At 49.5% G+C, this 14,733-nt stretch overlaps 1 long non-coding RNA gene across 1 annotated transcript; it reads left to right on the top strand.

The window, feature by feature from the left end:
* Positions 1 to 5,940: 5,940 nt before the first annotated feature.
* On the top strand, positions 5,941 to 9,070 carry LOC116967396. Its single transcript, XR_004410212.1, has 3 exons — positions 5,941 to 6,151; positions 6,200 to 6,202; positions 9,040 to 9,070. It is a non-coding gene; the product is annotated as an uncharacterized LOC116967396 (long non-coding RNA).
* The last annotated feature ends 5,663 nt before the right edge of the window (positions 9,071 to 14,733 follow it).

The raw sequence follows: 14,733 nt of genomic DNA, 5'->3' as shown, positions 1-14,733 counted from the left end.
CTTATCACACAAGTGGGGTGCAGAGTGGAAATGGGGGGACAGTCCTTCCCCTTGGGGCAGGTGGGTATCTGCCCCCTCCACTCCAGTCACCTTGTCCCCCCCCCGCCCGGTGAAGCTGGCGCGGTGGGCAGACAGCGCTGAGCTGACCCTCTATGCCCGGGGGGCAATGCCAGCGTGCAGGGTGAACGAGAGAGAGAGAGAGAGCCTTGTAAATATGGCCAAATATGTATAAATATAAATATATTTACATGAACTGTTTTTCCTTTTGTAAAGTTAACATGGTAGTTGCCAGGGCGATGGCGGTGGGGGTTGGCGTGTGGTGGGGGGGGAGGGGGATTTGTGTCGTGTGTCTCGTCCACCCCAGGGAGTGTGTCTGTGCAGTGAGGATGGGGTGGGGGGGGGGATGAGGGGGTCTCATCTTGCTCCCCCCCCCCCCCCCCATGCTGAATATTGGGCTGGCAGTGTAGTGTGTGGGGAGGGGGTGATGGACCAGGGTAGTGGGGGGGGTGGGTGACAAAATGGTGGGGCAGGGGGCGGCAGGCCTGGGGTGCCAACGTGTCGATGCGGGGGGTAGGGGACAGGTTCTGGGGGGTGAGTCAGGAAATAATTTATCCAAGTTCATAAGTGATAGGAGCAGAATTAGGCCATTCGGCCCATCGAGTCTACTCCGCCATTCAACCACGGCTGATCTGAACTCCATTCTGTGGCCTTCTCACCCTAACCGCTGGGAACCGGTCTTAAGAGGTCGAATGTTTCCAGCGTGGCTGATGTGTGTCCACAGGCAGGCAGTGAGGCGGGTGGGTGGGGTGAGGTGCCAGGGTGCCCTGTGTTGAGCAGGGTGGGTGGGGTGGGGTGCCAGGGTGCCCTGTGTTGAGCCATGTGGGTGGGTGGGGTGAGGTGCCAGGGTGCCCTGTGTTGGGCAGGGTGGGTGGGTGGGGTGAGGTGCCAGGGTGCGCTGTGTTGAGCAGGGTGGGTGGGGTGGGGTGCCAGGGTGCCCTGTGTTGAGCCATGTGGGTGGGTGGGGTGAGGTGCCAGGGTGCCCTGTGTTGGGCCGGCTGTGTATCGGTGCATGGACATTTGCTGACACGTGGATTGACATTGACGGGTACGTCGAGGCCAGGCCGCCGCCGCCGCTGCAGGAAACCAATCGCCTAATTTATTGTTGTTCTGTTTAATTAAAAGTGAACCATTTTTTTTTTCCGTTTTATAAATGTTTACACGTTGACCTGTAGTTATTCCATATTTAGCCTTTTATGATTAAATTCCTTTTTAACAATTTATCTGCCTTTTTCATTTACCTGTTTTGTTGGTTTCTACGATGCAATTCCCTTGGATTGTTTACAGCAAAGATCCTATAGCAAGATAGACCACTCCTGCTAAATGTAATGGGCTGACATGTAGTACGCAACGGAGCGGAACGTGGGCCTTTATTTCATCCATTTCAGTAACCCGACCCGACTCGACCCGACCCGACTCGCAGTGTAATCAACGTTGCGGGGGAACAGTTTGTGTTAATAAATTATTGATTATGAAAATGAGGAGAAGATTTTTCCCAAATAACTTTTATTTTTACGAGGATGTTTCCGTAACTGGTTTCCATCTCCGCACTAGTATCCGATGGGATCTTTGGTGCGGAGACGGAAGCCGGTTACGGAAATGGGGCCTAAAATTACCCATGACCGTACTACGTCTTTTTCGTCGAGTGATCTATCTTGCTCGCTATAGGATCTTTGGTTTACATCCCAGCGGTATGAACATTGACTTCTCCAATTTCAGATAATCCTTGCTTTCTCCCTCCTTCCCCTCCCCTTCCCAGCTCTCCCACAGCCCACTGTGTCCGCCTCTACCTTTCTGCTTCCCGCCCCCGCCACCCCCCCCCCCCCACATCAGTCTGAAGAAGGGTCTCGACCCGAAACGTCACCTATTCCTTCGCTCCATAGATGCTGCCTCACCCGCTGAGTTTCTCCAGCATTTTTGTCTACCTTCGATACGATAGAACTTTATTTATCCCAGGAGGGAAATTGATCCACCAACATTCATAAAACACAAAATATATGAAGCATGAAATTAAAGTGACAAGTGGAAAGGATTGTGGATGTACAAAAATTGGGTTGGGGGGGGGGGGGGGGGAGAGAGTCAGTCTACCCCATGACAGAAGGGGGAGGAGTTGTACAGTTTGATAGTTCTGAACTAACTCTTCACATTCCTCTGCCTCTCGTGGACTTTGTGGGTCCCAGAATGAAGCTGAGACCCTGTACGCCTGCTCTTGGGTCCATGCCCAAGAGTCGAGAGTGATTCGTAGTCGTATGCACTGGTAATTCATCAATTAAACCAGTCCAAAATTCTCTTCAATGCCACTGTTGCCACTGCCTCCACCACCAATCCTGGCATTAAGTTCCAGGCACTGGCCACCAATACGGACAGAGTGGAGAAAGTGATGCCCTTGTGTTTAATTTAGAGATACAGCATGGAAACAGGCCCTTCGGCCCACCGAGTCTGCGCCACCAGCACTCCTACACACACTGGGGACAATTTACAATCTTTACCAAAGCCAATTAACCCACAAACCTGTCTTTGGAGTGTGGGAGGAAACCGGAGCACCCAGAGAAAGCCCGCACAGTCACGGGGAGGACGTACAAACTCCGTACAGGCAGCAGCCGTCGTCGGGATCGATCCCGGGTCACTGGCGCTGTGAGGCAGCAACTCTACAGCTGCGTCGCCCCAGAGAGGCGTTGAGGACTGGCTGAAGTTCCAAATAAGACGAAAGTCAAGGGTTCAATTGTCAACGCAACAACACAAGAAATAAATGTGTAATATTGTCATATGTCCCAGATAGAACAATGGGATTCTCACTTGTGGCAGCACAACACAATATGTAAACATAGTACACTGTAAACTAGATAATAACCGAGAAAAATAAGTTCAGTGTGTACTATACTGTACACATAATCACAAATACACATTTATATATGGATCATTCTATATATATATACACACGCACACATACATTCACACAACAAACAAACAATAATAATGCATACAATATTCAACAACACAAAATGCCGGTGTAACTCAGCAGGTCAGGCAGCATTCTTTTCCTCCAGTCAGAAGAAGGGTCTCGACCCAAAGTGGCGCCTATTCCTTCTCTCCATCAATGCTGCCTCGCCGTCTGAGTTCCTCCAGCATTTCTGTCTACCTTCTTTTTCTCCAGAGATGCAGCCTGATCTGCTGAGTTAGTCCAGTATTTTGTGTCTATCTTTGGTTTAAATCAATAGTCAATAATGCTTTATTCATTTTCCGTATATTACACATGCGGGCGCTGCTATTTTGGCTATGGGGCCATTATCCAATTCCTAAGCAGTCGGCCAACAGCATCATCAAGGACCAGTCTCACCCCCGGCCACTCCCTCTTCTCCCCTCCACCATCAGGCAAGAGGTACAGAAGTGTGAAAACGCACACCTCCAGATTTAGGGAATGTTTCTTCCCAGCTGTTATCAGGCAACTTAACCATCCTATCACTAATTAGGGAGGGGTTCTGACTTCCCATCTACCTCATTGGAGGCCCTTGGACTATCTTTAATCAGACTTTACTGGACTTTATCTTGCAGTAAACATTAAAGTAAAAAGTAAAGTATCCTTTATTGTCATTCAGACTTTTCAGTCTGAAAGAAATTTCGTGTCTTGCAGTCATAACATAGAATAAAATAACAAAACACACAATAAACAGTTTTAACATCCACCACAGTGGGTCTACCAGGCACCTCCTCACTGTGATGGAAGGCAAAAGACTTAAAGTCCTTGTCTCTTCCCTCCTTGTTCTCCCTCTGCATTGAGGCGATCCAGGCTTCCGATGATGTGACCCCGCTGGGTGATGGTAAGTCCCGCGGCCGAATCCGAGCTCCGCAAACGGGCCGGTTCAAACTCCGCGGCCCGGGGCGGACGAAGCTGCCACCCTCCAGTCCAGCGGACGAAGCTGAATCTGTACACTGTACAGTTTGATTGTAAATGTGTATTGTCGTTTTGCTGACTGGATAGCACGCAAGAATAAACGTATTTCACTGGACCTCGGTACACGTGACAATAATAGACTTTCTGCAACCTCCTGCAGTCTCGGGCGTTGGAATGAGCGATGCAGACCATTCAACAAACAGTGACCTCCAACGTACACCTGCTACATTTCCATAGGGAACCCTCTCACTCAGTCTCTTGCCCAGAGTAGGGGAATCGAGGACCAGAGGACATAGGTTCAAGGTGAGGGGGAAAAAATTTAATAGGAATCTGAGGGGTAACTTTTTCACACAGAGGGTGGTGGGTGTATGGAACAAGCTGCCAGAGGAGGTAGTTGAGGCTGGGACTATCCCGCCGTTTCAGAAACAGTTAGACAGGTACATGGATAGGACAGGTTTGGAGGGATATGGACCAAACGCTGGCAGGTGGGACAAGTGTAGCCGGGACTTGTTGGCAGGTGTGGGCAAGTTGGGCCGAAGGGCCTGTTTCCACACTGTATCATTCGATGACTCTCAACAGCCTTGGGTTTCCAAGGAGGAAACTGTTCCCAGCAGGGAATGGTCGAAGGATCAGGTGAGGCAGTCTCAGTGACGGCACTGGAGCTGAAGACAACGTTCTCCATGGAAGAGAAGATAGACACAAAAAGCTGGAGTAACTCAGTGGGACAGGAAGCATCTCTGGAGAGAAGGAATGGGTGACGTTCAGACTTCTCCATTGAACCATTAGTTTAGAGATACAACGCAGAATCAGGCCCTTCGCCCCACCGGGTCCGTGCCAACCAGTGATCCCCACACACTAACACTATCCTTACACACACTCGGGACAATGTTTACATTCAACAAGCCAATTAACCTACAAACCTGCACGTCTTTGGAGTGTGGGAGGAAACTGAAGATCTCGGAGAAATTCCACGCAGGTCACGGGGAGAACGTACAAACTCCGTACAGAGAGCGCCCGTAGTCAGGATCGAACCCGGGTCTCTGGCGCTGTAAGGCAGCAAGTCGACCGCTGTGCCACCGTGACCACTTGAGGTGAAGCCGGCCCCTCCACGGATTGCTCGTGCAATGAAGGAGGAATATTTTGCTGGGTTATTGTGGGGGACTGGAACTGATGGACTAGGTTTAGCTTTATTGTGGTCACATGTAGTGAGGTACAGTGAAAAGCTTTGTTTCACATTCTATCCAACAGATCCGATATACCAGGCATGAATACCAGCAGGTCAAATCAACTGGCACAGCGGGTAGAGCCGCTGACTCACAGCGCCAGAGACCCAGGTTCAATCCTGACCTCGGCTGCTGCCGGTGTGGAGTTTGCACGTTCTCCCTGTGACCTCGTGGGTTTTCTCCGGGTGCTCCGGTTTCCTTCCCACATCCGAAAGACGTGCAGGTTTGTGGATTAATTGGCTTCTGTAAATTGCCCCTGGTGTGTAGGGAGTGGATGAGACAGTGGGATAGCATAGAACTAATGTGAGCGTGTGGGCCGAAGGGCCTGTTTCCTTGCTGTATCTCTAAACTAATCTTAACAAGTACAACAGGTTGATCAAAGGGGAAGATACAGAGTGGAGAATATAGTTCTCAGCATTGTAGCGCACCAGTTCCAGAGACAATGTCCAATGTCCGCAATGGGGTAGAGGTGAATCGGACAGCACCCTCGCTTATGGAAGGACCGTTCAGAAGCCTGACAACTTCTGTGTGTGTGGAGTTTGCAGGAAATAGGCAACGTTTCGGGCCGAAACCCTTCTGGGTTTCGGCCCGAAACGTTGGCTATTTCCTTCGCTCCATAGATGCTGCTGCACCCGCTGAGTTTCTCCAGCACTTTTGTCCAACAAATGTTAGTTTAAGTTAGTTAAAAACGTTTGATTTCTGACCCAGGATCACACCCACAACCTCACCACGTGCCAGTGGAGTTGAGTTCAGTTTATTGTCACGTGTACCGAGGTACAGTGAAAAGGTTTTGTTGCAGAACGAGCTATCCTGACCACGGAAAGACAACGCCTGATCACAATCGAGCCGTCGACAGTGTGCTGATACATGATAAAGTTGGATAACGTTTAGTGCAAGATAAAGTCCAGTAAACGCCGACCGAACATAGTCCGAGGGTCTCCAATGAGGCAGATCGTAGCTCAGGACCTCTCTAGTTGTGGTCAGGACCCACTGGGGAAGGGGTCAGGTCACGGACCCGAGGAATTAGGGTGTTGGCAAAAGAAGAGAAAGTGGCCGGAAGATCAGTGAGTTCGGGAGGCGAGTGGTTGGGGTCAGGAACATGGAGCTGGGGGATCAGTGGGTATAGATTCTACACGAGCTACCAACAGTGGAGGCCAAGAGAGGCCAAGATTTAAGAGAGAGTTAGATAGAGCTCTAGGGGCTAGTGGAGTCAAGGGATATGGGGCGAAGGCAGGCACGGGTTGTTGATAGGGGACGATCAGCCATGATCACAATTAATGGCGGTGCTGGCTCGAAGGCCTCCTCCTGCACCTATTTTTTATGTTTTTATAACAGGGAGTTGGGTGGACATAATCCAGCACCGCTGAATTAGTGCGGGTGTCAAATGTTACGGGGAGAAGGCAGGAGAATGGGGTTAGAAGGGAGAGATAGATCAGCCATGATTGAATGGCGTAGTAGACATGATGGGCCGAATGGCCTAATTCTGCTCCGATCACCGATGAACATGAACCCCTCTCAATGAGATGTGGGACTGGCCGGGGGCGACGTTTATCTAAGGCCGTTCACCGCACGTTGCGGCCACGTTGGTGCTGCAGTAGAGTTGCTGCCTGATGGGCCTGTCACACTTGGGTGATTTTTTTGGGCGACTGCAGCAAAACCTTCAACATGTGGCGACAATTTTTGCTGTCATAGGTTGTCATAGGTTGTCGCCAGGAGTCGTAGGTGAATTCCATTAAAATTAGTCCCTGGCAGTCACCTCATGAGTCGCCTAAGTGGGACGGGGCCCTTACAGCGCTTGCAGTGCCTGAGCGCCCAGGTTCGATCCCGACTACGGGTGCTGTCTGTACGGAGTTTGTGCGTTCCCCCCGTGACCTGCATGGGTCTTCTCCAAGACGTACAGGTTTGTAGGTTAATTGGCTTGGTGATGTAAAAATCGTCACTAGTGCGTGTAGGATAGTGTTAGTGTGTGGGGGACGCTGGTTGGCACGGACTCGATGGGCCGAAGGGCCTGTTTCCATGCTGTATCTCTCTCCAAACTAAACTAAATCAGCGCTACCTCCACTCAATTATTTTTTAAATTATACAAATACTTTTATTCAGAATAAAAAACACAAATATACAAAAGGGGAACATGATCAAAACCGCATTTGTGGCAGTTTACAAAACAGCAGTCACCAATTTAAAAATAACGTCATCCTCATCAGTTATACTCGGCCTCCCGCGGAGACCAGCGTTCACGGACGGCCCCCAGAGTCCCCGTGGACACCGCGTGTATGTTCCCTCTCCAGGGACACGCGTGCACGGACGTGGGCCTGGAAAAGGGGCAGGCAGCCGACCCTAGAGCTGCCTGGACCCACGAACGGCCATCTTGGCCAGGCCCAGGAACAGTCCGTCAGGGATATCCCCCCCTCCTGACCCTCCCCCCTCTGTACCAGCCCGGCGTGAGGGCCTGAACATCGGGCCACCCAGGGCGGCGACTGCGGGTGCTAGGAAGGCCTCGACCACGAGTGAACATCTGGGAAGAACGGAGTGGAGGCTGGCTGGACTATGGTGCCTTCCTCACCTTGGTGCCACTGTGTTATGTTGTGTCGTGGACTTTCACTGTTTGTGCTTTTTTTTTTTAATTCTATTTTATTTTTAATATGTTTTATTATTTATTATTATTTATTTATTTTTATTTTTATGATACTGCCTGTAAGGGAAATTCATTTCGTTGTCTCTAACTGAGACAATGACAATAAATTTGAATACAATACAATACAATACAGGTGCCCAAATATCAGGAGCGTGGGGCTAAAATGCTGCCCAAACTTGAGGAGCGGCCCCTTCAGATAGTCGAACAGGGGCTGCAACCTCTCCCTCCACTGACTGGCAACTACACTGTAAACGAGCTGACTCGCGGGCGACTATATTTACGACGACATTCTTCATATTTACTGGTTGCTTTCCTTGATGCTTTAGTCGTTCTGCCGGGTTACCCAGAGGCTAATTACAGATGATAATGCAACACACTAGAGTGTGGAATTATTCTTCCAGTGGAAAGTGCCTTCACAGCAAGTTTACATCTTATTTACAACCCAACTAGGCCTCAAAATCAATTGCACCAGCTGCCACTGGCTCTTTAACCTTGTCCCAGACCACCTTTTTGTTCTTAAAATAATCTTTCCTTTCAGTTTAAAAAAATCAATGTGTGTATTTTGTTTCCCCGTCATTGTAAAAAGGTTCGCCGTGAGAACCGTTCATCTTCTGATGGACAGACACAAAACGTTGGAGTAACTCAGCGGGACAGGCAGCATCTCTGGAGAGAAGCAATGGGTGATGTATTGGGTCGAGACCCTTCCTCAGGAGACTGAAGAAGGGTCTAGTCTCGAAACGCCCCCCAATTCATAGAAACATAGAAACAAAGAAAGTAGCTGCAGGAGTAGGCCATTCGGCCCTTCGAGCCTGCACCGCCATTCAATATGATCATGGCTGATCGTCCAAAATCAGTACCCCACCCCAGCCTTTTCCCCATATTCCATGATTCCCTGAGCCCTAAGAGCTTCTCTCAAGAGATGCTGCCTGTCCTGCTGAGTTACTCCAGCATTTTGTGTCTATTTTCGGTGTAAACCAGCATCTGCAGTTCCTTCCAACACATTGTTTAGTTTAGTTTAGTTTAGAGATACAGCGCGGAAACAGGCCACTACTTGCTAACCACTCAGCAGAAAGACAACACATGATTACAATCGAGCCGTCCACAGTGTACAGATACAGGATAAAGGGAATAACATTGAATGCAAGATAAAATCCAGAAAAGTCCGATTAAAGATAGTCCGAGGATCTCTTTTGAGGTCGATGGGAGGTCAGGACCATTCTCTAGTTAATGAGAGGATGGTTCAGTTGCCTGATAACAGCTGGGAAGAAACTGCCCCTGAATCTGGAGGTGTGCGTTTTCACACTTCTGTACCTCTTGCCTGATGGGAGAGGGGAGAAGAAGGAGTGCCCGGGGTGAGACTCGTGTAGGACCACACCTGTGACATCGGCCAGATCAGTCGATGCAGGGACTTGGTTCTAAGAATGTAGAACAGCACAGCACGGGAACAGGCCCTTCGGCCCACAATGTCTGTGCCGAACATGATGCCAAGACCCATATCCATCTATTCCCTGCATATCCATAAATCTCGTAGACGCCACGATCATATCTGCCTCCACCACTGCCTCTGGCAGGTGTTAGAGAACTAATTATAGCAAGTCTCAAGTATATTGTGGTTCTGGAGTCTGATCCTTGATGGGCTGAAGCTGTTCTTGAACCAGGAGCTTCTCAGACCTTCACCTGTACCTTCAGTTGTGTCAGTACATAATTAGATAGATTGGGGCTGAGGGAATCAAAGGATAAGGGGAGAAAACAGGAACGGGGTACAGAATATAGATGATCAGCCATGATCATATTGAATGGCGGTGCTGGCCCGAAGGGCCGTATGGCCTACTCCTGCACCTATTGTCTAGGTTTCTCTGTTACCAGTGAGTTGAGAGCATGTGGTCTTTGATGACATTGGTTGCCTTCTTGACCAACACGTCCTGTAGATCCCTTCAGCAGTGGGGATGGCAGTACCCGTGATGGACCTGGCAGTGTTCACCCCTTGTTCTGCACCCCCCATTCTCTCTGGAGTCGCTGCCTCAAAAAGGCTGGCAGCATCATCAAAGACCCACACCATCCTGGCCACGCACTCATCTCTCCGCTGCCTTCAGGTAGAAGGTACAGGAGCCTGAAGTCTGGTACATCCAGGTTCAGGAATAGCTACTTCCCCACAACCATCAGACTATTAAACTCACCATCAAACAAAACTCTGATGTACTTTATCTGTTTATTTACGTGTATATATATGGTTTATGCTATATGGACACACTGATCTGTTCTGTATTGATGCTTACTATATTCTGTTGTGCTGCAGCAAGCAAGAATGTCATTGTCCTATCTGGGACACATGACAATAAACTCTCTTGAATTGACTTGAGAACAGCACAGTGGCGCAGCGGTAGAGTTGCTGCCTCACAGAGCCAGAGAACCCAGGTTCGATCCTGACCTCGGGTGCTGTCTGTGTGTGGAGTTGTGACCACGTGGGTTTTCTCCGGGTGCTCCGGTTTCCGCCCACGTAGGTTAATTGGCCCTGTGTAAACGGGTGATCGATGGTCGGTGTGGACTCGATGGGCCGAAGGGCCTGTTTACACGCTGTATCTATGAACTAAACGTTCATAGTTTGTTCTTGATTTTTTTTCTTTTCTTTCGTATGTCTGTACGGTAATTCACTTATCACTGGATGGTAATCGGTACATGAGACAAAAGTCCTTTGCAACCTTTGAAAACACCAGATCGTGGGACATCAGAAAGTCAATTCAAGATGAGTATTGTCTTCCCAGCTGTCCACCTCTGCATTAGAGACTGGATTTACAGGCTTGTTCAGACATTACTAATGGTATTATTGATGGCTGTAATTCTCAATGAAGTGAAAGCACTTCAATTACTGCTGGGAAGACACCTACACTTGCCCTTGTGACAGAGGTGTGTGCAATACATAGACACACACAGCACCAGGAAAACATGGACAATCCTCGCCAAGTACAGGGGCAAGTGGTTAGTGCGTTGCTGCAGCTTTGCTCCTGTTTCAGCAAGGAGATAGCAAAAGGAGCAGGAATACTGGGCTGTAAGCTTTGCCCAAGCGAAATATGAGGTGCTGTTCCTCCAATTTGCCATTAGCTTCACTCTGGTAGTGGAGGAGGACCAGGCCAGAAAGGTCAGTGTGGGATTGGGAAGGGAAATTAAAGTGTTTGGCAGCCGGGAGATCAGGTGGTTCCAGGTGGACTGAGCGAAGGTGTTCAGCGAGACGATCGCCCAGTCTACGTTTGGTCTCGCCGATGTATAAGAGTCCACATCTTGACCAACCGATCAATCGATCCATCAATCGATCAATCAATCAATCGACCAATCAATAAATAAATAAATTAATAAATAAATGAGTCGATCAACCGGTCAATAAATAAATAGATGGATAGACTGGCCAATCAATAAATAAATAAATGGATATATCAGTCAGTCGATCAATAAATAAATAAATAAATAAATAAATAAATAGATAAATAAATAGATCAATCAATCAATAAATAAATAAATAAATAAATAAATAGATCGATCGGTCGATCAATAAATAAATAAATAAATCGGTCGATCGGTCGATGAATAAATAAATAGATCAATCAACCAATCAATTAATCAATGAGAAGTGAGCAGCCTCCTCTGCAGTAACCCAGGGGATTGAGGGTGACATGTTCCACTGTATGTGTGGGGGTTGAGGTGCCCGATGTGAGAGCAGTGAGTGGGCATATCCTGTCAGCGGAAAAAAAATGCATGATTACAATCGAGTGCCCAGATACAGGATAAAGGGAATGACATTTAGTGCAAGATAAAGTCCAGTAAAGTCCGATTAAAGATAGTGGGAGGGTCTCCAATGAGGTAGATGGGAGCGCTCTCAGGATAGTTGCCTGATAACAGCTGGGAAGGAACTAGAGGTGTGTGTTTTTACACTCTGTTTGGGGTGGGGTAGGGAAACGGGGGTAATACTTAAAATTGCAGACTTCAATGTTCATAGCTATGTCCATTGTATCCATTCATCACTGCCAGGCTTTGGACCACCCTCATAGAAACATAGAAAATAGGTGCAGGAGTAGGCCATTCGACCCTTCGAGCCTGCTATTCACTATGATCATGGCTGATCATCCAACTCAGTATCCTGTACCTGCCTTCTCTCCATACCCCCTGATCCCTTTAGCCACAAGGGCCACATCTAACTCCCTCTTAAATATAGCCAATGAACTGGCCTCAACTATCTTCTGTGGCAGAGAGTTCCAGAGATTCACCACTCTCTGTGTGAAAAATGTTTTCCTCATCTCGGTCCTAAAGGATTTCCCCCTTATCCTTAAACTGTGACATCTTGTCCCTTTTCCAATATTCTCCAAGTCTGAAGAAGGGTCCCAACCTGAAACGTCACTTATCCATGTTCTCCAGAGATGCTGCCTGACCCGCTGAGTTACTCCAGCACTTTGTGTCTTTATTTTTGTAAAGCAGCACCTGCAGTTCATTGTTTCTCCACCCATCACTTGCCAGGTTTTGTCCTGCCCCCACCTCTCGAGGGTCTCGATCCCAAAATGTCACCCGTTCCTTCTCTCCAGAGTTGCTGCCTGACCCGCTGAGTTACTCCAGTATTTTGTGTCTTACCTTCAGTTTAAACCAGCATCTGCAGTTCCTTCCTACACAGAAGGAGCCGCAGCACTGGATACGTGAAGCTGGGCACGAATAAAGTCTGAAACAGATCAAGATAAATGAGTCTGTGCCACCGGGATATTAACGTGCAAAAGGAGATGTCCTCAGTGTGACACGGGCCTGTGACAGGTAGGAAATTCCTGGCCCGACGCCCAGGGCAGCAGGAAGCACTCAATCCCAATCACGATCGCTCGCTGCCAGTGGAGCAGGCCCACAGAGGAAGGAAGCCCCTCACTCCAGCACGGATGTACAAGGTTACGCAGCACTGCCTTAAAGTAACAACAGCACGGTGGCAAAGCTGGTAGAGCCCCTACCTCACAGCGCCTGGGACCCCGGTTCAATCCTCACCTCAGGTGCTGTGTGAATGTGTATGTGTGCGTGTGTGTGCATGTGTGTGCGTGTGTGTGCGTGTGTGTGCATGTGTGTATGTGTGTGTGAGCGTGTGTACACGTGCGTGTGTGTGTGTGTACACGTGCTTGCGTGTGTGTGTGCGTGCATGTGCATGTGTGTGCGTGTGTGCATGTGTGTGCGTGCGTGTGTGTGCGTTGTGTGTGCGTGTGCGTTGTGTGTGCGTGTGCGTTGTGTGTGCGTGTGTACACGTGCGTGTGTGTGCACGTGTGTGCGTGCGGGTGCGCGCGCGTGTGTGTGTGCGTGTGTGTGTGCATGTGTGATATGTGTGTGTGTGCACGTGTGCGTGTGTGCATGTGTGATATGTGTGTGCGCGCGTGTGTGTGTGCGCGCGTGTATGTGCGTGTGCATGTGTGTGCATGTGTGTATATCTATGTATGTGTGCATGTGTGCGATTGTGCATGTGTGTGTGCATGTGCCTGTGTGTGCATGCATGCGTGTGTGTGTGAGCGTGTGTGTGTGCGTGTGCATGTGTGATATGTGTGTGCACGCGTGTGTGTGTGCGCGCATGTGTGTGCGCGCGTGTGTGTGTGCGCGTGTATGTGTGCGTGTGCATGTGTGTGCGCGCATGTGTGTGCATGTGTGTGCGTGTGTGTATATCTATGTATGTGTGCATGTGTGCGATTGTGCATGTGCATGTGCCTGTGTGCGTATGTGTGTGCGCGTGTGCATGCATGTACATGTGTGTGCATGCATGTGCGCGTGTGTGTGTGAGCGTGCGTGCGTGTGTGCATGTGCGTGTGTGATATGTGTGTGCGCGCGTGTGTGTGAGCGTGTGTGCGTGCGTGTGCTTGTGTGCATGTGCGTGTGTGATATGTGTGTGTGCGCGCGTGTGTGTGTGCGTGTATGTGTGCGTGTATGTGTGCGCGTGTGTGTGTGCGCGTGTATGTGTGCGTGTGCATGTGTGTGCGTGTGTGTGCATGTATGTGCGTGTGTGTGCATGTGTGTATATTTATGTATGTGTGCGATTGTGCATGTGCGTGTGTGTGTGCCTGTGTGTGTGTGTGCGCGCGTGTGTATGTGTGCGTGTGTGTATGTGTGCGTGTGCGTGCGTGTGTATGTGTGTCCGTGTGTGTGTGTGTCCATGTGTGTGTGTGCGTATACCCTCTGCCTCCAGTGTTGGTGTGTGTGTGTGTGCGTGCGTGTGTGTGTGTGTGTGTCCGTGTGTGTGTCCGTGTGTGTGTGTGCGTATACCCCCTGCCTCCAGTGTTGGCCACCACTAGGCCTCCACACACACACACACACACACACGCACACACGCACACACACACACACAGTGCCACAGCACGGTGAGAGGCCAGGCCAGGGATCGGTGGCCATAGAGATGTCGCTGCATGTGAGCTGTCACAGAGCGGCCTGATGATGCAGCACCACTGCAGCTACAGATTGGCAGCACAAATCATCCTGATATCATTACTTCATAAACTGGTGTTGGGCGCAGTGCATAAGTGGGAGAAATATGAGTCAGACGTACTTGCAAACAAATTCTCCTGCCATCTGATAAATACATGGAGGCTGTAAGTCACCCTGGGGACACATTCACTGACGATGGTGAGCAGAGTTAATGGATGTCCCCACTCCATCACTGTCCACTACAAAGGCAGAGAGTGGAAGATAGACACAAAACGCTGGAGTAACTCAACGGGACAGGCAGCATCTCTGGAGAGAAGGAATGGGTCGCATTCGGGTCGAGACCCTTCTTCAATCTGAAGGCAGAGTGGCGGAGTAGACCCGATGGGCCGAATTGGCTAATTCTACTCCTATAACTTGTGAGCTTGTCTGGACGAGGGGGGACGGGGGAACGAGCTGCCGGCGGAGGTAGTTGAGGCAAGGACTATCGCAACGTTTAAGAAGCATTT

Source organism: Amblyraja radiata, chromosome 39 (genome assembly GCF_010909765.2).
Source record: "Amblyraja radiata isolate CabotCenter1 chromosome 39, sAmbRad1.1.pri, whole genome shotgun sequence".
Taxonomy (NCBI): domain Eukaryota; kingdom Metazoa; phylum Chordata; class Chondrichthyes; order Rajiformes; family Rajidae; genus Amblyraja; species Amblyraja radiata.
This window is presented reverse-complemented; position numbering and strand designations above follow the sequence as displayed.